The sequence below is a fragment of the Lissotriton vulgaris genome, chromosome 10 (assembly GCF_964263255.1).
Source record: "Lissotriton vulgaris chromosome 10, aLisVul1.2, whole genome shotgun sequence".
Classification (NCBI taxonomy): domain Eukaryota; kingdom Metazoa; phylum Chordata; class Amphibia; order Caudata; family Salamandridae; genus Lissotriton; species Lissotriton vulgaris.
Window position 1 is genome coordinate 237,477,165 of NC_141698.1, and position 21,784 is coordinate 237,498,948.

Below are 21,784 nucleotides of genomic sequence, written 5' to 3' on the forward strand. Positions count from 1 at the left end.
GCAGACATTTTTTCTTGATAAATATTAATGAAAATCTCGTGAAGGAGATGGCAAACTTACTTACCTGTTGTATTAGTTTTCCATGATCGACATCTTTGTTATTATTCAACAAAGAATAGTGCCCGTTGAGCAAGGGATCTGGATCTATCCCAGAGGCAGATATTAAATGTGTAAGACTGTTAAGGAAGATACACTTAATGGAGAACCACTGCAGTTATGCCAGGAACTTAGCATCACGAGCCACTCGATTCAGCCATGCATGGAGACTATGACATCACAAGCTGTATAAGAAGCTTCAACCCCTACCTACTCTGCCACAGAAGGCCGGGCTTATTATTCTTTACCTAGTTAAGGAGAGAAAGAGCATTTTATTTTAAAAATTTGTAAAAACTTGCATTTGAGAACATCTAATCTATACTGACAACGCTGCAGAAAACAAATACATTTAAAACAATTGCAATAGACAACTGCTCTGCAATTTAAAAACATGAACATGTAATGCATGTTACCGTTACATTTACCTTACCCTCACTAGGGGTGGGGGCAGAAAAGTGTGATCATGTGTTCATTTCGGAATAAAGCAATTGTGGAATTCAATTATTTATAGGCAGCTGTAACTGCAGGACATATGTGCCTTAAAAGAGAGGAATTCAAAATGATATATACATGCGGCATGATAAGGGGTGTATCGTTAAGCAAGAATGTTTTTCAATTAATGCTTTTCAATGAATGATGGAGCCACAAGCTTCTGAAGAAACTTTGTAAATGCATTTTTAAAGAAAGAGGTAGCAGGGAAGGTGGGTAGGTACCATCACACAGCTTCGAAGCCATTTGAAAGAAAACACAGTAAAGCACATTGTCATCATCAAGAAAAATTACACATGCAAATAACCTTTGCAAAACTAATTTTCAAGGAGTGGGTACCAGCTCCAAGAGAGGGTACATCAATCAGGTTTTTCTCGAGATGGGAACAAAAGCAACCCCTGACCTGTTTCAACCTACTAAGGCCTCATCACTGAGGTACAGCTTGAGTCCTGTGGACCAAGACAGATAAGCATCTGGCTGGCCTCCGTCTAGAGTGGCAAGGAGGGAGAAACAAAGCTATACCTCACTGATTAGGCTTAGGTAGGCCAAAACGAGTCTGGGGTTACTAGTACCCTACTTTTAGGGACCTAGCTAGGCAGTGCTATACCTATTGGAGCAAGATCAAGACCAATTTGCACATGGATTGACTTTTCCTAGCGTGGCAAAGGAGGTGGGGGGGGGGGCAAACAAAGAGCTGGTGTACTGCCCCATGCAATCACCAGTGGCTGAGATTAGTTCAAGCGTCTCTTCTATCATTTTGCTATTTGCTGCTTTTTAGGTATGGCGGTACAAAAGGGGGTGGTGATGGACGGAGCATCTGAATCAATCAAACACTCACACCCAGTCAAAAGATCTGGGTTGAATCCATCACCGTTCTTTAGCCCACTCTGCCTCCCCAGTTCAGACATGGCTATATGCAAATCAGTCTGACCCTGTGCCTCATGGGAACAGTCCAGCCCGAACTGCCAAGCCATGTCTTCCCTGGACCGGAAACAAGCTTCCGAAGACCGGTTTCTGGCATTCCAGCCGTCTTCAGCCCGGCTTGCTTGAATCCAGTGGCAAAGTGAGCAAGGGACTCACGTCTGAGCATACCCTGCCACAATTATGGCGGCCAAAAGCGGTACAAAAGGGGGTGGTGATGGACGGAGCATCTTAATCAATCAAACACTCACACCCAGTCAAAAGATCTGGGTTGAATCCATCACCGTTCTTTAGCACATTCTGCCACCCCAGTTCAGACATGGCTATATGCAAATCAGTCTGACCCTGTGCCTCATGGGAACGGTCCAGCCCGAACTGCCAAGCCATGTCTTCCCTGGACCGGAAACAAGCTTCCGAAGACCGGTTTCTGGCATTCCAGCCGTCTTCAGCCCGGCTTGCTTGAATCCAGTGGCAAAGTGAGCAAGGGACTCACGTCTGAGCATACCCTGCCACACTTATGGAGGCGAAAAGCGATACAAAAGGGGGTGGTGATGGACGGTATAGGCAAAAAGACCTATAGCTACCGCTTTGGCTTTTCAGCCAAAAACGTGCATGCGTTCCATTGCCTTCAATGACGTGTGCACGTCTGGCGATTCCCTTGCGGGAGCAAACGCCACCATATGGTAGCAATTATTGCTCTCGCAAAGGAATCGCGCAGCCCCCCTCCTCCCCATGCTGCTGCGCGAGGCGTGCGCCTCCCCCCTGCTGCCGCAGCCTGCCACGCTTGTGCTTGTTCTTCCTGCCGTATCCCAGCTGCTTGCAGACCCTGTTCCCTTAATCTCCCCATGCTTTACCCCAACACGCCTCCACTTACTACACAGCACAGCTGTGCGCCTTTCTTCATTTCTTTTTGACGCTGATTAAAATACATCATGGCTCTGTGCCTTTCTTCATTTCTACACAGCAGCGCTTTCAGTTCAAACGTAAGGTGCTGGTTTAAGCTCCTTTCCTGTCCTCCTTCTGGCACAAGATTGTGTTTTCCCCCAACAAGCTATTGCTTATTACTCAGCATGGCAATGTGCCTTAATTGATTTCTGCACTGTGCCGCTTTCAATCCAAACGTAAGGCACTGCTCGAGCCCCTAATCAGTCATTGGATTATTTTACAGTACATACTCGAAGGCCTTGTTGAGGAAGTCCAATGTGTGGGCACTTCATCCAAAACTTGTTTATTTAAGGTAAGCCATGGGTGATGATGTTATCAAACCTGCTTAGAATAGGCATGTGGGCGCTGGGCTTTTGGATCCATGAGATAAATGGGTGCAAAAACACCCCAATGCATGGGACATTAGAACCCGGTACATTAGTTATTAAACCTAGATTGTGACATTCTTGGTACTCCCGTATATCCTCTAGTGCATTGGAATTGGTGCTGGTATCGCGCACGCAGCATTGCTTTGCTGCTAGTAACTATGGTGTGGCTACTCAGTCAAAGGTTGGTGTTGCTATTGAAGCTACGCTACCTAAGTAAAACAAGCATTGGCATAGCCAATAGGTCTCGCCTTTGGGACCTTATAAGTGTTTAGCCATGCAACAGTTGATGTTGTTGCACCAAGGATATTGTGCTGCATAACTAAATACTTATAAGGTCCCAAAAGCGAGACCTATTGGCTATGCCAATGCCAATCCTGCCCTGAGTGGTCGCTCCCCTGTCTCTCCACCGAGACGCGGTATCGTAGAACTGCGCTGCATTGTGATTGACTGTGCCATTATTTTCAACTGGAAATTATTTGTATTTACCTCGCTTGCTTGCACCATATCTGTCTTGCCATTGAGTTAATTGTGCGATATCCCCCGGCGCCCTGCTCTACTCCCCCCTCCATTTTGTCTCTGTTGCTGTTGTGCTCCGTGTGCGTTGACCTGAGCCCGCCCCGCCTCCCAGCTGAGCCGCCCTCCCACTAACTATTTACAGCGCTCCCGGTCCCAGAAGCGCTGTGATCCCTCATCGCTCCTGCCCTGAGTGGTCGCTCCCCTGTCTCTCCACCGAGACGCGGTATCGTAGAACTGCGCTGCACTGTGATTGACTGTGCCATTATTTTCAACTGGAAATTATTTGTATTTACCTCGCTTGCTTGCACCATATCTGTCTTGCCATTGAGTTAATTGCGCGATATCCCCCGCCTCCCAGCTGAGCCGCCCTCGCCCCTCCCCCTTCCCACCATCCATATATGACAGTAGCCCATGCGCGCAGCGTACACGCGCAGCGTTCGCGCCCAATCCGCGCCAAAGGTAAGCCCGTCTACGCCCGTCCGCGCCTGGCCCACGCCTAGCGCCAGACCCCCTAGCCCTCGCTTTGCCCAGCCCTCCCGCATTACCTACGATGCCACCACCCTCCTAGCCCTTAACCCCGGCCGCTCCCCCAACTGCGTCCAAGCCGCTCCTGGACACACCCATGGACCTTTCTCATGCTACTCCTGCAAATTTATCGGCACCGACAACAACTCCGCTACGATCACACCACAGACTCCCGACCCCAACCACCTACAATGCATCTTGCTCAACACCCGATCGGTCCACAGGCACGCCATTGACCTATGGAATCTACTAGACACCAACTCTCCGGACGTCGCCTTCCTAACAGAAACATGGATGAACGCCTCTTCCTCCCCAGACATCACCATTGCCATCCCAGAAGACTATAAGATCATACGCAAGGACCGTACCGGCCACACAGGAGGAGGAATCGCTATCGTCCATAAGAAATCCATCCACATCTCAACCAGCTCTGACGTCAATCTCGCCAACTCTGAACACCTTCACTTCCAGATCCACATCGACCCCAAGACCACACTCAGAGGCACCCTCCTTTACAGACCTCCAGGACCCCGCGCACAATTTAGTGAGGACATCACGGACTTCATCACTCCACACGCGCTCCCCTCCAAAGATTACATCCTTCTGGGAGACCTCAATTTTCACCTTGAAAAGAACAACGACCACAACTCCACCACCCTTTTGGACAACCTCGCCAACCTCGGACTTAAACAACTGGTCACTTCCCCCACCCACATCGCAGGTCACACACTCGACCCTATCTTCACCTCCAGCAATCATGTCTCCTTCAGCCACACTACGGCTCTCCTCTGGACTGACCACAGCTGCGTTCACTTTACCTACAACAAGCCCAAACCCAACAACCACCCCCAACCAACTCTGCAAAGAAACTGGAAGAAATCACCATCGACCAGATCTCTTCATCGCTTCTTCTAAACGCCCCAGCCCACTCCTCAAACCCCGACCAAGCCGCCACCAACCTTACCCTATGGTTATCCAACAGCGCCGACATCCTAGCACCACTGAAAAAACGACAAATCAAACTTGGCAGCAAGAAGGCCTCCTGGTTCAACGATGATCTTAAGAAATCCAAGAAACTCTGCCGCTCCCTTGAGAAGGCCTGGAAAAAAGACCCAACCACCAGCACCAAGGACGCCTTCAAAAACGCCACCCGCTTACACCACCAACTGATCCGAAAGGCCAAGAAAACCGCCTTCAAGGACCGACTAGATTGCAACGCCCACAACAGCAAGGAACTTTTCAACATCGTCAAGGAATTTACCAATCCCTCGGCCAACTCCAACGACATCACCCCCTCTCAAGCCCTCTGCGACTCCCTAGCCTCATTCTTCCACAACAAAATTGCAGACATCCACAACAGCTTCGACAACCAACCCGGAGACCAACCCACCCAACCATCTGCTGGACCTTCACCCCCCTCGAACATCCTTAATGACTGGAACCCAATCTCCACTGAGGACACCATCCGCCTGATGAACTCCATCCACTCAGGATCCCCCACAGACCCATGCCCTCACCACATCTTCAACAAAGCAGACTCCATCATAGCACCGCACCTCCGAGACGTCATCAACTGCTCCCTCAACTCCGCCACCTTCCCGGAAAGCTGGAAACACGCTGAACTCAGCGCCCTTCTGAAAAAACCCACAGCGGACCCCACCGAACTCAAAAACTACCGTCCCATCTCGCTCTTTCCATTCCCGGCCAAAGTCATCGAGAAAGCTGTCAACAACCAGCTCGCCGCCTTCCTCGAAGCCAACAAATCCCTCGACTCCTCACAGTCCGGCTTCCGAGCAAAACACAGCACGGAGACCGCCCTCATCGCAGCAACAGACGACATTCGAAATCTACTGGACAATGGAGACACAGTCGCCCTCATCCTCCTCGACCTCTCCGCAGCCTTCGACACAGTCTGCCATAGCACCCTTCTACAGCGCCTCAGAAACATCGGAATCCAAGGAAAAGCACTAGAATGGATCACCTCGTTCCTCACCGGAAGAACCCAGAGAGTCCGCCTTCCACCATTCAAGTCAGAGGCCACTGAAGTCATCTGCGGCGTGCCACAAGGATCTTCACTCAGCCCCACCCTTTTCAACGTATACATGAGCCCCCTCGCGGCCATCGCACGCCAACACAACCTCAACATCATCTCCTACGCGGATGACACTCAACTGATCCTATCACTCACCAATGACCCTAGCACCGCCAAAACTAACCTACACGAAGGAATGAAAGAAGTAGCCGAATGGATGAAACACAGCCGTCTGAAACTGAACTCAGATAAAACAGAAGTCCTTATCTTAGGTACCTCCCCCTCTGCATGGGACGACTCTTGGTGGCCAGAAGCCCTTGGAAAAGCACCCATCCCGACAGACCACGCACGGAACCTGGGCGTCATCCTGGATTCCTCACTTTCGATGAACAGACAAGTCAACGCCGTCTCTTCATCCTGCTTCAACATTCTTCGCATGCTCAAAAAAACATTTCGTTGGATCCCCACCGAAACTAGGAAAACGGTCACCCACGCTCTGGTCACGAGCCGACTGGACTATGGAAACACCCTCTACGCCGGTACTACCGCTAAACTCCAGAAAAAACTCCAACGAATCCAAAACCCCTCAGCCAGGCTCATATTAGACATCCCGCGTAAAGAACATATCTCTGGTCACCTGAAAAACCTCGACTGGCTTCCCGTCAATAAGAGGATCACTTTCCGGCTCCTAACCCACGCACACAAAGCACTCTACGAAATCGGACCAGAATGCCTCAACACACGACTGTCCTTCTACACCCCCTCCCGCCAGCTACGATCATCCAACCAAGCCCTTGCCACTGTACCCCGCATCAACAAAACCACCATGGGAGGTAGATCCTTCTCCTACCTGGCAGCTAAAACCTGGAACTCACTTCCCACTTACCTTCGCCTTACCCAGAACCACCTAGCATTCAGAAAGCAACTTAAAACGTGGATATTTGACAAGTAATTCCCCACCCCTCCTCAAGCGCCTTGAGACCCTCTGGGTATGTAGCGCGCTATATAAATTCTTTGACTTGACTTGGCTTAACCCAAAATGAATGCTGCAAATTTGCAATTCAAGACTTTCACTTGCAATAGCTAAAGGAAATTAACTGCTCTGTAATGAATAAAGCATGTACCTTAATCGACTCAGTACAATACTGAGCACAAGAATGTCTCATTCTGACTGAAAACTGAAAATCCGTCTAGGGCTCACACCAGAAGGATTTCCTGTTGTTTTTTTACATCTCTATAATTGCGAGAGAAAGTTTCTCTTGCAGCCCAAGATTGTTTTTTTACTAACACTCTGTACGGCTAGCAGTGTACAAGGTGTGCTGATGTCACACGGGCTGAAAATAAAGGCAGCAAGAGTCCTTAGCCTCCCGCAGCTTTCACTGTGCTCTGAGCAGTCCCCCAACCACGCATCAATCACCATGGAAGAGGTGCGTCCGCCAGTTGATACCTGCTCTGGGTTTGCCACCAGGGGCGGCTCTTCCATTAGGGCGGAGGAGCATCGCCCCACTGCTTTCTCGCAGTGCAAGAAGCAGAAACATACAATGGTAAAACTACTATTTTATGTTTGTGCTTCTCACACTGCGAGAAAGCAGAAGGGTTTGGTTGGGGGCGGGCTGGTTATCTCTGGAGGGCAGGGGAGGAGTGGCAAGCCCAATGCTGCGGGCCCTGACTGGTCGGCCCTCCGTCTTCCGGTCACATGGTGAGTCGGCTGAAAGTTGGAGGTTGGAGTTTACCAGCAGGGTTATCTCCTTTAGTGGTGGTGCAGCTCCAAAGTCACCTGCTCTGGATGGTGAGCTGGACAGGTCCCAGGGTCAGACGATGATGCAGCCCACTTCGTGTGATGATGCGACTGGAAGGAGTTGGGCTATTTCAAGGCGCTTTTCAGGTCAAGCTGCAGTGAAGCAGTTGATCAGGCACACTACAGGGCAGTTCCTCAGTCATCTGCATTCAGGGTCGCAAAGAAGTAGTCCACTCAGGTACACTTCAGTTTCAGCAGTGCTCTCTATTGGGACATAGATAGTTCAGGCATGTGCAATGGGCTGGAAATTGTAAGTCTGTTGGAGCACACTGTGGACAAGTGCCATGGACTAGCAGCAGGCAGGTTTCTACTTTGCAATGTGCTCGAGCACCCCTCTGGCAAGTGCCACAGATTTCCTGCTTCTACAAAGGTGGCAGACTCTGACCCAGAAGTATGCAAGCCATGCTCTATTGAGTCTCCGTTGGACAGACGTTCAGCTCATAGGTCAGTTGCTTCTTGTTCACCAAGGTTGACTGTCCTCCTGTAGGGCTGGCTTACTCCTTCCTACTTCTTTCAGGCAGGGTACTTCCAGGAGCTTCAGGACAAAGAGACCAATCTCCATTCAGACCAGACTCCAATTGTTATCATTCCCTTACCTCTGGGCAGCCGGCTGTCAGGCAGACATCATCTTTGGTTGCACAGCAGTCCTCTGCGTTTCCTGCAGAGCCCCCCCTCCTTGGTCAGAAAGAGCTTGGAAATGGAAAGACAAATGGGTCTACAGCTCCGACTTTTATACAGACACAGCAGAAAGAGGATGTGTATTCTCTGCCTGCGCTTTCAGAATCAGCTTAGTTGGTTCTCGTTTCATATGTCTGTCTCAGATTGACTTCAAGAGTCTGTCTCTGTGTAGAGTGATACTCCTCACAGTAGGTTGTCTTCTGTTTGGAGCACCCACAACAGAGGCAAAGAGGTGTAAGTATTCTGCAACTGGTTATCAACAGCCACATTGACAACGATCAGAAAGACGGACAGACATTCTGCCTGAACTAGAAGACCCTTCACACTCAGAAATACAGGGACTACAGTCAAACTCTCCACTGCCATTAGCTACTAAATGGCAGTGCTCAGGAAGACTAGTTCAGAGTCTAGGTCCCTTTCCTCCAAGAATGCAAGAGGTACACGATCTTCAGTTAATTTTTCCCATTGACCCCCTTCCTTCCTCCCGTTCCAACTTTCAATCTACCATGCTCAACATCGCTGAGTGGATGCTCCATAGTCAGCTAAAACTGAACCCTACAAAAACCGAGCTGGTACTAGTTGGGGGCTCCACTAATCCGTGGAATTCCACCTTTTGGCCCTCCTCTCTGGGGACTCCGCCTAGCCCAGTTGGCACGGTGAAGAGTCTGGGGGTGATCATCTCTGAGGACCTCTCTATGAGGCCTCAAATCAAAGCAGTTACCTCATCCTGTTTTTTCCACCTTAGGCGGATTCGTAAGATCAGTAGGTTCCTCACTAGAGATGCGCTGATTTTAGTCATCCTAGCATTGATCACTTCCAGACTCGACTATGCTAACACGTTGTATGCCGGAATTCCATCAATCCACCTCCACAGGCTGCAACTTGTCCAGAATCAGGCCTCAAGGCCCATAGGAATCAATGGCAATTACCGAATCGGTAAATACCGATTCGGTAATTACCGCAGATTACCGATTCGGTAATATTTACAGAATAATTACCTACATGGCATTTACCGAATTGTAAATACCGATTCGGTAAAATTCGGTATTTACGATTCGGTAAATGCCATTTACCTACATAAGTGCGTAATTTCCCACTCGTGTAACACAAATGAAAAGGTCTGGTCACGACTACTAATTCACTAAAACACAATGGGCCATATGTAGGTGGCAAAATACCGGTCGGTAACGGCGGCCGATTTCGTCCGTTACCGACCGGTATTTGTACTTCCAGATGTAGGGGGCCAGAAAATTACCAATTCTGTATATTTACCGAATCGGTAATTTTACCGAATCGGTAAATTACCGAATCGGTAAATGTACAGAATCGGAAATTTGGGATGTAGGTGGCCCTGGAAACAGTGCCATAGGCCCTTAGAAATTCGTTATTTACCATGAAATACAATTATTATTATTATTATTATAGAAACTTTTGTAGCGCGCTCTATTACTAAAACAATAGTATCCTGGCGCGGGAGAAGGGAGGCAGATCAGAGTAAATCCAGGGTAAAAAGAGAACCATTATACAGTGATGTTAAAGAGATGGGTTTTAGTCCCTTCTTGAACACCGTGATAGATGAAGTTGTTCTCAAATGGAGAGGAAGGGTGTTCCACGCTCTCGCAGCTCTGACAGAGATGGATTGGCCACCAAGCCTGCTGTATTTAAACTTTGGTACAGTCATTTGGTGTAAATTGGTTGACCTGAGAGGGCGATTAGGAACATAGAGGGAGAATCTTTTTCTTAGATAAACTGGACCAGTTTGATGAACAGCACGATGTGCAAGAACAAGGATTTTAAATAAAATCCTATGAGCGACTGGGAGCCAGTGAAGGGTTCGAAGAGGTTGGCGAACACTAGAGCTCTTTGGTATGTTAAACAAAAGCCGCACAGCGGCATTTTGAATAACTTGGAGACGATGAATCAGATAGGCCGGAAGTCCACAGAAGAGGCCATTCGCGTAATCCAATCTGGATAATATAAGAGCGCGGATGACCATCTCCTTGGCTTCTCTCGGGAGTAAAGGAAGAAACCTGCATAGTGTTTTTAGTGTGGAAAAGCAGATCCCAGTAAGTTTTTTTAGGTGATCCTCAAATCTGAGGTTGTTATTAAACCAGACTCCTAAGTTTTTTGCAGGTCCACCGATGGATTTGGGGCATGGCAGATCGGTGGGCCAGAGAGAGTCGCTAAAATTATCTGGAAAGAGGCCATACAGCAGGATTTCAGATTTACTTTCGTTACATTTTAGTTGGGCGAGGGCTAACCAACGAAAGACCGATGATAGACAGGTTTGAACTCCCGACGTGTCCAAGTTATTTTTTGGCCATGTGAACAGAAGTTGTGTGTCGTCAGCGTAAGCCATAATTTTTGCTCCCAGCTGTTCAGCAAGATAGATAAGAGGGGTCATACATATATATAAAAAGAAGGGGGCTGAGGGTGGAACCCTGTGGAACGCCAGTTGTGAGTTTTTTGGGAGAGGATGCAAAGGGCGGCATCCAGACTTGCTGAGATCTATTATCTAGAAAAGATGTCAGCCAGTCAAGAGCAGAGCCTGTTATGCCTATAGCCGCTAATCTAGTAAGTAGAAGGGAATGAGGGACCGTATCGAAGGCGGCAGAGAGGTCCAATAAAATCAGAGCCGCTCTGCCACCTCCGTCCAAACATTCCCGGATAGCCTCAGATACTTCAACTAAAGCCGTCTCCGTGCTAAAGGCTGCTCTAAAACCTGATTGCGCTGGGTGAAGAGCCTGAGAGCTTTCTACAAATTTGTCCAGCTGTATGAAAGCAACCTTTTCGCATATTTTTGCCAGGGCCGGCAACAATGATATGGGCCGGAAGTTAGCGGGGACCGCAGGATCTAGGCCATTTTTTTTTTTAAGTGGTAACAATTTAGCTTGCTTCCAGCATGCCGGAACAGTGGCAGTGAGAAAAGAGTGGTTGATAATGTGTGTCACCTCATGGCCAACTGTGTTTGCAAGGCCCGCAAGCACTCTGGCAGGACAAGGGTCAGAGGGGGATCCTGATTGTAAGGCAGCAAGAATTTTAACAATATCTGTTTTTTCAACTGGGGTGAAGTGGGTAAACTGATCCGTAAGGAAAGGCATAATGGGGGATGGGATGATCATTGAAGGTGGAAAACTATTACATACGGTGAGTAGATCATCTTGAATTTTGGCGAATTTGTCCACGAAGAACACAGAAAGTTCTTCACACCATTTCTCAGAAGAGGTTAGTAAAGGTTGAGCAGCACATGTTGAAACAAAGCTTTTGACGATAGCAAAAATTTCCCTGCTATTGTTGTTAGCCTTGGTTATTCGCCCATCGTAATATTGACTTTTTGCAGATTTAATCGCAGCATAATACCTCTTTTGCGCCGCCCTCAATTCTTTCTTAGCCTCGGGGAGATAGGCTTGTCTCCATATCCGTTCAAGTTTTTTACAACCTGATTTGAGATCACGGAGGGTGTGGGAAAACCAAGGTTTAGAAGGGGTAGAGCGCATTCTACAGACTCAGCCTGTTTTAATTGATGCAGCAGTCCCACGTTCAATCCATGAATTGAAAGAACTGACGGCTGACTCAATTCCAGGGGGAAGAGTTGGGCGGGAAGTATCTAGTTGGTCACGTAGAATATCTATATTAATTTTCTGTGTATGAGCAGCTGGATGATTAATCTCGGCAGGGCGGGTTAAAGGCCAGGTAAACCTAATCAGCATGTGGTCAGACCAGGTCACTATTTCGGGATGAGTCATGTTTATATCAAAATTAGTACACACCAAGTCAAGGACATGTCCACCTGAATGAGTTGGAGCCTTAACCCATTGTTTAAGCTGGGCCGTAGCAAGAGCATCATTTAAACGGGCCGTATCAGGTAGATCTAGATTATCCACATGAATATTAAAATCCCCCAAGAGAAGATATCTGGAGTATTTCAAAGCCCATGGGACTATTATGTCCTCCAGTGCCCCCAGGAATTTACCTGCATGGCCTGGTGGCCAGTACACCAGAGTGCCCCCTAAGGTGAAATGTGCCCCGAAAGATAATGAGAAATGGAGCATCTCGGCATCAGCTGGGGGGCCCAGAGGGTCAAGAGAGAGTGTCCATTTTTCTCTGAAAATGGCTGCTATGCCACCTCCTCTGCCTAAAGGGCGATCTTGTCTAGCAATTTTAAAACCACGTGGAATGGCAAATTCGACCGCTGGACTGCATGTCTCATTTAGCCATGTTTCCGTGACGAAGAGGAGATCAAACTCGTTGTCACTCAGTAAATCAAAAATGTCATCGGAGTGCTTGACCAATGATCTAGCATTGATCAAGCCTGCCCGGATGCATGATGTATCGATGGGAAGCTGGATAGGACAATTTAGAGTAGGCTGAAAGCGAAATTTGCAAGCTTCACAAATCCGCAGAAGGTTATCAGCCAACTCCCATTAGTCCCTGCAGGGGCAGGAGTTCGTACTAAGTGCCATAAGGTACTCACGGGAGTAGCGAGCTCTGGACCTATCGGTAGTTGGTGGAGCAGCAACAGGGGGGCTGGCGCTGGCCACGTCCGGGACACGGACGGGCACAGACGGGCCCTCCTTTGGCGCTCCTTCGGCGCGCAGACGGCGCGCCCGCTGCGCGTGGCCGCTGCGCGTCTTAAAGGGCATGGCTATTTGTAGGGAAAAGCCCCAACCTCCGCTGGACCGCTAACTCTGGTCCGGCAGGGTCCGACCCACACTAAAGATGGCGGCCGACCTAGCCCTCCACAACAATCGGCACGTGAAGCCGCGATGGAACGGGGCTCAGGGGGACCAAATTAATGAAATGCAAGTAGCGGTCGGTTTTAAAATGAACACACAGTATTTAACACAGTAATGAATAAAATGATTTAAAAGTGTTAAAAAACGAGTCAATTTAAATGCATCAAAGGGAATAAGGTGGGAGCAGAGGAGAGCCCTCGCAATCTGCTCGCCTTCTCAAGCGTTGTTCCGAGGTGCTGCCACCGCCTCTACACAAACAATGACATGGTAAATAACGAATTTCTGTGTACATGCACATCTGTGCATGTACACCTGTGCCATGTGGCACACAGACATGCCCTTAGGGCATGTCTGTGTGCCACATGGCACACAAGCCAGAAACAGGGGTGCAACAGGGTGTCAAAGTGACACCCTGTCCCCCATGACAAATCGGTAAAATTACCGAATCAGTATTTACTGATTCGGAAATTGCCATTGATTCCTATGGGCCTCAAGGCCCAAAGGAATCAATGGCAATTACCGAATCGGTAAATACCGATTCGGTAATTAGCGAATATTGCCGATTCGGTAATATTTAAAGAATTATTACCTACATGGCATTTACCGAATTGTAAATACCGAATCGGTAAAATTCGTTATTTACAATTCGGTAAATGCCATTTACCTACATATGGCCCAATATGTTGCCACCTCCACTCTACATGCTAATTCATGACAAAGGTGATAGGGCACTATCGCTACACAGTAGAATACCAGACACTAGCTGGGCACTCAGGGCAGGGAGACGACGGTACACCATACAGAGGGTCTGTCACGTCCCAAAACAATTTAAACAAGCATTGGCATAGCCAATAGGTCTGGCTTTTGGGACCTCATAAGTATTTAGTTATGCAGCACAATATCCTTGGTGCAACAACATCAACTGTTGAACGGCTAAACACTTATAAGGTCCCAAAGGCGACACCTATTGGCTATGCCAATGCTTGTTTCCCTTCTCACTGGAGGAAATCAATTAGTGATTTATTAATTTTAAGAGGTGGGTGGAACTTGGCAGGCCAGACTCTTTAATTACCTCTGAGGAAAAGTTGTTTTGTAAGTCGTGTGTTTTACTATACATCCTTGACAGTATTCAGGTACTAACTTGCTCTATGTACAGGATTCCCCCAGAATGATAGCTACTTTCGTATGAGTAGAGTCCCATCTAAAAGCTGGACTTAAGAAAGGTTTAGTTCCACCACACAAGCCAGTGGCTGGTTTTGGTACTCCACTAAGAGCTTGTGCCAATTCTAGGGCGAGAGACATATAGCTTTCATCTCACGATGTTTTGGTGGCCATGGTGCATTACTGTAGGGTAACCCAACACAAATAGGTGTAGTGTATTCCTTTTCTAAAAAGCAACGAAATGTAGGCAAAGGCTCGCCCCTCTCATTCTTGTACCCATCATATATAAAACGCATAAACTGAAGATTAACATCAACTATGTCCAATTCTACATGGAACCACCTCGCGCAACACTCAATTGGCGAGCAGCGATGGTCATACTTGGGCTCGTGTTTTATTTCAAGAAAAGCTTTGGACAGGAGGCCACTGGAACAGGATACAAAACGTTTCATATTAATTAACTTCCAGTAAGCTGCCTTTAGTTTCAATTTACTAGGGAATACGCTTCCGGCAGGGATGGTCCATAATTGAGCCGTACCCAGTTCACATAGTAGGTTTTTAACACAACTAAACCACCCAATTTTCTGGTTGACATCCAAGTCCCTCACTTCTAACAGGGCCTGGGCATAGTGTGTGAGCTCTGGGGTCACCCAAAGCCGCCTCCAATAAGCTAAAAGCATGTAAGGTGCTACATCTCTCACTGAATGGCATCCCAGATCCTGAAAAGGGTGGTACTAAGGGAGTGGATTGGGGGAGGCAGATTAGGGAAAGAAATAGAAAGATGTCCATACTGGAACAGGTAGAGGTATCCGGGGAGGCGGGTGGGCGTGTACAACTCTGCAACTCTACATGCCAAGAACAGATTCATACTGGTTAGTAGCTTTTTCCGTTCGAGGCATATGAACTGCAGATTGTACACTTTTTCATAGACTACACAGCAGTTACCTCCTTAGCGGTGGCTACCTGTATCTGTTGCAGTAGTTTGAAATAATGTTTTTAGTACAGCCTGGTCCACACTAGCTTGTTGTTTTGCCTGCACGTCTACACAATAGTGTTTTGTGAAGGTGTGTGGTGAAGCCCAAGTTGCTGCTTTGCATAGGTCATCCAGGGGAATGTTCCCTAAGAATGCCTTAGAAGCCCCTAGATTACGTGTAGAATGAGCTCTAGGGGGGATGGTTAACATGCGTTTGGCTTTGATGTAACATATTTGTACGCATTTTACAAGCCACCTAGCCATTCCTGTTCTGAATATAGGATTACCTTTATGAGGTGGGGAGAAAGCCACAAAAAGTTGTTTGGTTTTCCTAAAAGATTATGCTCTTTCAATGTAGTAGAGTATTGCTCTTTTAACATCTAAGGTGTGTAGAGCTCTTTCTGCCATTGAGTCTGGTTGAGGAAAAAATAATGGGAGTTTAACAGACTGGTTCAGATGGAAGGCAGATACTACTTTGGGTTAGTTCCAAGAACCACTTTGTTATGATGGATCTGTAAAAATGGTTCTTGTATGGTTAATGCCTGGAGTTGACTTACTCTTCTGAGAGATGTGATAGCAACCAAAAAGTGAGAAACTGTAGTTCACATTTGTGGAGAGGTTCAAAAGAAGGATCCATTAGTCTGGTAAGGACGACATTTAGGTTCCACAGTGGAGAGGGTCGAGCTCTTGCTGGAATTATTCTTTCCAGTACTTCCATAAAAGCTTTGATAGGGGGGACTCTAAACAAAGACAAGTGTTGTTTATTTTGTAGGTAAGCCGCTATGGCCGCTAGATGTAACCTAATAGAGGTGTACGCTAGGTTACATTGTTGTAGATGGGAGAGGTAACAGATGATGTTTAGAATTGAAGCCTCTAGTGGGTTGATCTTGTTGTGCTTGCAATAAATGACGAACCGCTTCCATTTTGCCGCATAACATGTCCTTGTTGTGGAGCTTCTGGCCTCTTTGATAATGTTCATACAGTCTGGAGGGAGATTGAGGTAGCCAAACTAAGATTTCAGGAGCCAGATCACAAGGTTGAGTTAATTGGAATATGGGTGTCTTATCTCTCCATGGTTCTGAGTAAGAAGTTTGGGTGAAAGGTGAGAGGTGTAGCTTTTGATGTGGTACTACTGATAGTTTCAATAGGGTTGTGAACCATGGTTGTCTTGCCCATGTTGGAGCAACTAGGTTCATTGTGAGGGAAGGTTGTTTGAGTTTCTTCACCACTAACAGAATGAGTGGGAGAGGCAGAAAAGCGTAAGCAAATTTGCCTGACCAATTCATCCATAGCCCATTGCCTTTGGACAATGGGTGTGGAAACATGCCGAGCTCAGCGCCCTCCTGAAGAAACTCACAGCGGACCCCACAGAACTCAAGAACTTCCGCCCCATCTCGCTCCTCCCCTTTCCTGCCAAAGTCATTGAGAAGACCGTCAACAGACAACTCTCCGCCTTCCTCGAGACAAACGGATACCTCGACCCCTCGCAGTCCAGTTTCCGAGCAAACCACAGCACCGAGACCGCACTCATCGCAGCCACTGACGACATCAGGTCCCTGCTCGACAACGGGGAAACAGCTGCCCTCATCCTCCTGGACCTTTCAGCAGCCTTCGACACCGTATGCCACCGCACCCTGATACAGCGCCTCAGCAACACCGGTATCCAAGGAATGGTCTTGGGAGTGGATCATCTCGTTCCTCGCCGTAAGAACCCAGAGAGTCCGCCTTCCCTCATTCCGATCTGCGGCCACCGAAGTCATCTGCGGCGTCCCGCAAAGATCCTCGCTCAGCCCCACCCTCTTCAACGTCTACATGAGCCCCCTCGCAGCCATCGCATGCCAACACAACCTCAACATCATCTCCTGCGCCGACGACACCCGGCTGATCCTCTCCCTCACCAACGACCCTGCCACCGCCAGAACCAGCCTCCAGGAAGGAATGAAAGACGTTGCGGAATGGATGAAGCTCAGCCGTCTGAAACTGAACTCAGACAAGATGGAAGTCCTCATCCTGGGACCATCCCCCTCTGCCTAGGACGACTCCTGGGGGCCCCCGGCCCTGGGCACCGCCCCCAAGCCAGCGGACCATGCACGCAACCTGGGCTTCATCCTGGACTCCTCCCTCACGATGACCAAGCAAGCCAACGCCGTATCGTCATCCTGTTTCAACGTCCTGCGCATGCTCCGAAAGATCTTCCGGTGGATCCCCACCGAAACCAGGTAGACGGTCACCCAGGCCCTCGTCACCAGCTGTCTGGACTACCGGAACACCCTCTACGCTGGAACCACAGCCAAACTCCAGAAAAGACTCCAGCGCATAGAGAACGCTTCGGCACGACTCATTCTGGACATCCCCCGTCACAGCCACATTCCTGCCCATCTGAAAGACCTGCACTGGCTCCCCGTCAGCAAGAGGATCACGTTCAGACTCCTCACCCATGCACACAAGGCTCTCCACGACATGAGCCCCAAATACCTCAACAGCCGCCTCACATTCTACACACCCACCCGCCAGCTCCGATCCGCCAGCCTCGTCCTCGCCTCCGTCCCACGAATTCGCAGAGCCACCGCCGGAGGAAGATCCTTCTCCTACCTGGCAGCCAAGACATGGAATTCCCTCCCCACCCACCTACGGCTGACCCAGGATCACCTCTCCTTCAGGAAACAACTTAAGACCCGGCTGTTCGAGCAGTAGCGACTTTTTTTTTGCGGAATTGCCCATCTCCATATGCTTTGAGCTAGGTGTGATAGCTGTAGGAAGTGTGTCCCCCATTACTTCTGTATGTAATACATTGCTGTCATGTTGTCTGTACGAATCAGGACAGCTTTACCTAGAAGGTGCAGTTGAAAAGATTTCAACGCTAGTAAGATTGCTAACAATTCCAGGTAGTTGATGTGAAATTGTTTTTGTTGCAGGGTCCAGATACCTTGAATGGTATGGGTTTGAAGATGAGCTCCCCAGCTGGTGAGCGATGCGTCTGTTGTTAGCACTATCTGTGGGACTGGCTCGAGGAACGACCACCCTATGGAAAGGTTCTGTGTGTTCCACCATTGCAGAGAGCGATGGGTGCGGTCGTTTATCAACACCAGATCCGTTAGCTGACCTTGAGCCTGGTTCCACTGATGTGCTAGGCACTCTTGTAATCAACGCATTTGAAGTCTTGCATGAGGAACGAGAAAAATGCAAGAGGCCATCATCCCTATTAGTTAAGTTGCATGAACACTCGTGCTGGTAGTGAGTGTTGTGGCTGAAATCTTTGAACTAGTGTTTGTATAGCTATTATCCTGACTGTGTTGGGATATGCTAGGGCTGTGGATGTATTTAGTGTAGCTGCTAGATATTGTTTTATTCTGGATGGTTGGAGATGGGATTTGCCCAGATTTACTGTGAATCCCAGCCTGTGAAGCAGTTGTATTGTACGGAGTGTGTGTTGAACATAGCTGTTGTGGGATTTTGCTTTATGAGCCAGTCGTCTAGATAAGGGAAGACATGAATCCGCTGTCTTCTCAAATGGGGTGCAACCACTGCGAGGCACTTGGTGAAAACCCTGGGTGCCGTGGTGATCCCGAATGGTAGAACTTTGAAATGGTAGTGTTGCCCATCTGCCAGAAACCTGAGATATTTCCTGTGAGCAGGGTGAATGGGAATGTAGAAGTAGGCGTCCTTTAGATCTAGAGTAGAGAGAAAGTCGCCTTGCTGAAGTAGTGGAAGCATGGGCAAGTGGTCTGTTTGGATGTAGAAGTTGAGCAGTCTGAGGTCCAGTATTGGCCTGAGAGAACCGCCCCTTTTTGGAATTAGAAAATTGAGGGAATAGATCCCTGTGCCTTGATGAGGCAAGGGAAGCCGCTCTATTGCATGTTTTTGTTATAGTGCAAGAACCTCTTGTTTGAGAAGCGTCAGATGTTCTGATGACATTGGACGCTGTTTGGGAGGTATCAGTGGCGGCTGGTGGAATTTGAAACTAGTGGGGCGTAAGAGCAATTAATGAGCTTTGGTACACATGTGAGCAAGCTGGAATTTGTTTTAGGAAAGTTTCTCCCCCAGAGAATCTTTATTGAAAATGGTTGTAAAAAGGTGCATTTTCCAGCTCAATGTCTATAATAAATTACGAAAATGCATATTTCTTGCAGGCCTTTTTTGGGGGGGGGGGGGGGGGGGGGTTTAAAAAAACATCATGAAAAGTGTCCTTGGTTTAGCATGACGCACATTTCATGAGGCTATTTGGTAGCTGTGTCCCATTTCTTTTACTACTACAAAGACATGCCCTTGAACTATGCGCTTAGCTTTTAGGGGCTGTGAAGAAATGTTGCCTGTGTGATTAAAAAATGCAAGACGTAGTAGTATTCTGCACTTAGAAATTAATAGCATACAGAAATCTGTGTTAACTTGTGTCAGGGCTTGCTTGTCTCTTTGTATACTTTAATGCTACCAAGAAAGTCCTCAACATTCCAAGTACCTCCCGGCTAATTGTTCTCCTGCCTTGTGCCCCTTTTAATTTGGTACACCACTATGCTAGCATGTAGGGCCCAGATATCCCTTAAAGCAGGTTCTCTTTTCACTGAGCGCTTACCTACAATGAGATGATTCCCTGTCTGTCAGAACCCAGCACTCGGTGACCCCTGAGCATATGGCCATGTCTCTGAGACTCCAACTTCACAGAACTGGTGTCACAGGCTCCTAGATATCGTTATATGACATTGACAAGTGTCATAGGGTCCTGGCTGGTGGCACATGGCCAGTGTCAGATGAGCCTGACTAACCTCACAGGGCCCTGGACTGTGTCACAGGACCCCGACCTGTGTCACATGACCATAACAAGCATACAAGACCTTGACCGGTGCCCCAGTTTCCCGATCTGGCTAGTGTCACATGGCCCGCCCGAGGTGCAGTGAGTTCCATATGGTGACACATGCCACTGACCAGAATTCTGTCCTGTTACTGTGGCTCCGACTTGGCAGAGCTTTTCACTGCTCTGAGCCCAGGCTCGTGCTGCAATAGCCAGATGCCAAGAGAGAGCCAGGTTTTGCGTTAGCATGCTTGATTTTTAATTACACGCTTCGATTTGATGTGCCCATTAAGATGAAATGCAGAGTTGGCAGGACCCTCGGTGACCCAACTCTTCCGCACTCACTTATTTGCTGATGTAACATTTGTTCTTGCAAGTGATAAATAAAAAAATACACACATATGATTGACTCTGCTCGGGCACTGCTTTTTATGTTTGAATAATGCTGCACCTTCGTTGGAGTATTTTCACGATCTGACAGATTGAATGTGATTTATGCTTTTACTGGTGCTGCCTACACTGAGTGCCCAGGCCCTTCACATAGGCCGGAGCATAAGATGAAAGGCAGCGCCATTTAACACTTTGAGATTAAAAATGTATCTTTCTTAAACCAAACGGTTAATCGGCGCGTTAATGGAAAAATACTTAAAGCTATGACTGGGGATGTACGTTTGAATTTATGCATAAAAGCAAACTGTTTGAACACTGAGTCCGGGCCGGGGGAGGCACTGATTCATGCATTGTGGTTAAGAATGCGCACGCAAACTCGCACATTCACTGTTAACATTAAGCCTCATCACTCACCATAATGTATTTCCACGGGTGCTGCTATGACATATATCATCAGCATAGGGTGGTTACATATAAGCATGGTTATGGCGCCAACAATGCTTATATTTGACTACATGCAATTTGCCGGCATGACGGACGGGTGGGAGGTGGGGTAATCGCGGGAGAGATTGGGGAGAGGCGGGGGGGTTTAATTAAAGAAAACTATTAAAAAAACGTACTGTCCTGCTTCTGGGTGGGTCCCAAGTCCGACTCCCGCTCCCGCCGTCCACCATTTTCTAATTCAGACCTGCACCCTCCACCAATCTCAACGCTGTGCACCACATTGTTGCTGTGCCACTGCCAGCTACAAAATATATATTATGTAAACTATTAACTAAACTCACTCACTATGACTATGAGGAGGAATCCTCGCTCCATCCGTCTGACTCAGAGCACAGCCGTATCGGGTTCAAAGGGGAGCGCGTGCCATCACTCTCCTCGTGACTCTTGTTGTAGCAGTCCTGTCCACGCCAGGGCGTGGTGACGTCCCAACAGCGCCGGCCAATTACTGACTACATGGAGCAGGGCTAATACTGCCCATAATGAGACCCGGCTTCCCCGGGTCTCTGCCTGTGTGAATGCAAGAAGAGGAGGAGGAGGGAAGGGGCTACTGAATGTGTGCGCATGCGTGGGCAAGTCATAAAAATGACTTGTCCTAAATGCGCACACACTGCTGCTGCCCCCTGCCCTCCCTGCCACGCTGCTATCTGCTAGCCCTTCCTACCACTCACTGCCGCAGGCCCGCCCCCCACAGTCTTCCGCGATGACGTCACTATAGTTAGTGACTCCGACCGACCTCAAGGCTAAAAAAAAATGCATTATGACTCGGTAATTAGTATGTATGCAGTGACGGTCGTCCATGGCTAGTGGGGCAACGCCCCAACGCCCTCAATGGACGAACCGCCACTGGGAGGTATGTTGGTATGGGT

The 21,784-nt window shown here is 48.3% G+C and overlaps 1 protein-coding gene across 1 annotated transcript in view; it reads right to left on the reverse strand.

Moving 5' to 3' along the window:
• The window catches only part of ABCB8 (ATP binding cassette subfamily B member 8), a 512,951-nt gene that overhangs the window by 174,659 nt on the left and 316,508 nt on the right, over nucleotides 1-21,784 (reverse strand). The window lies entirely within an intron of this gene.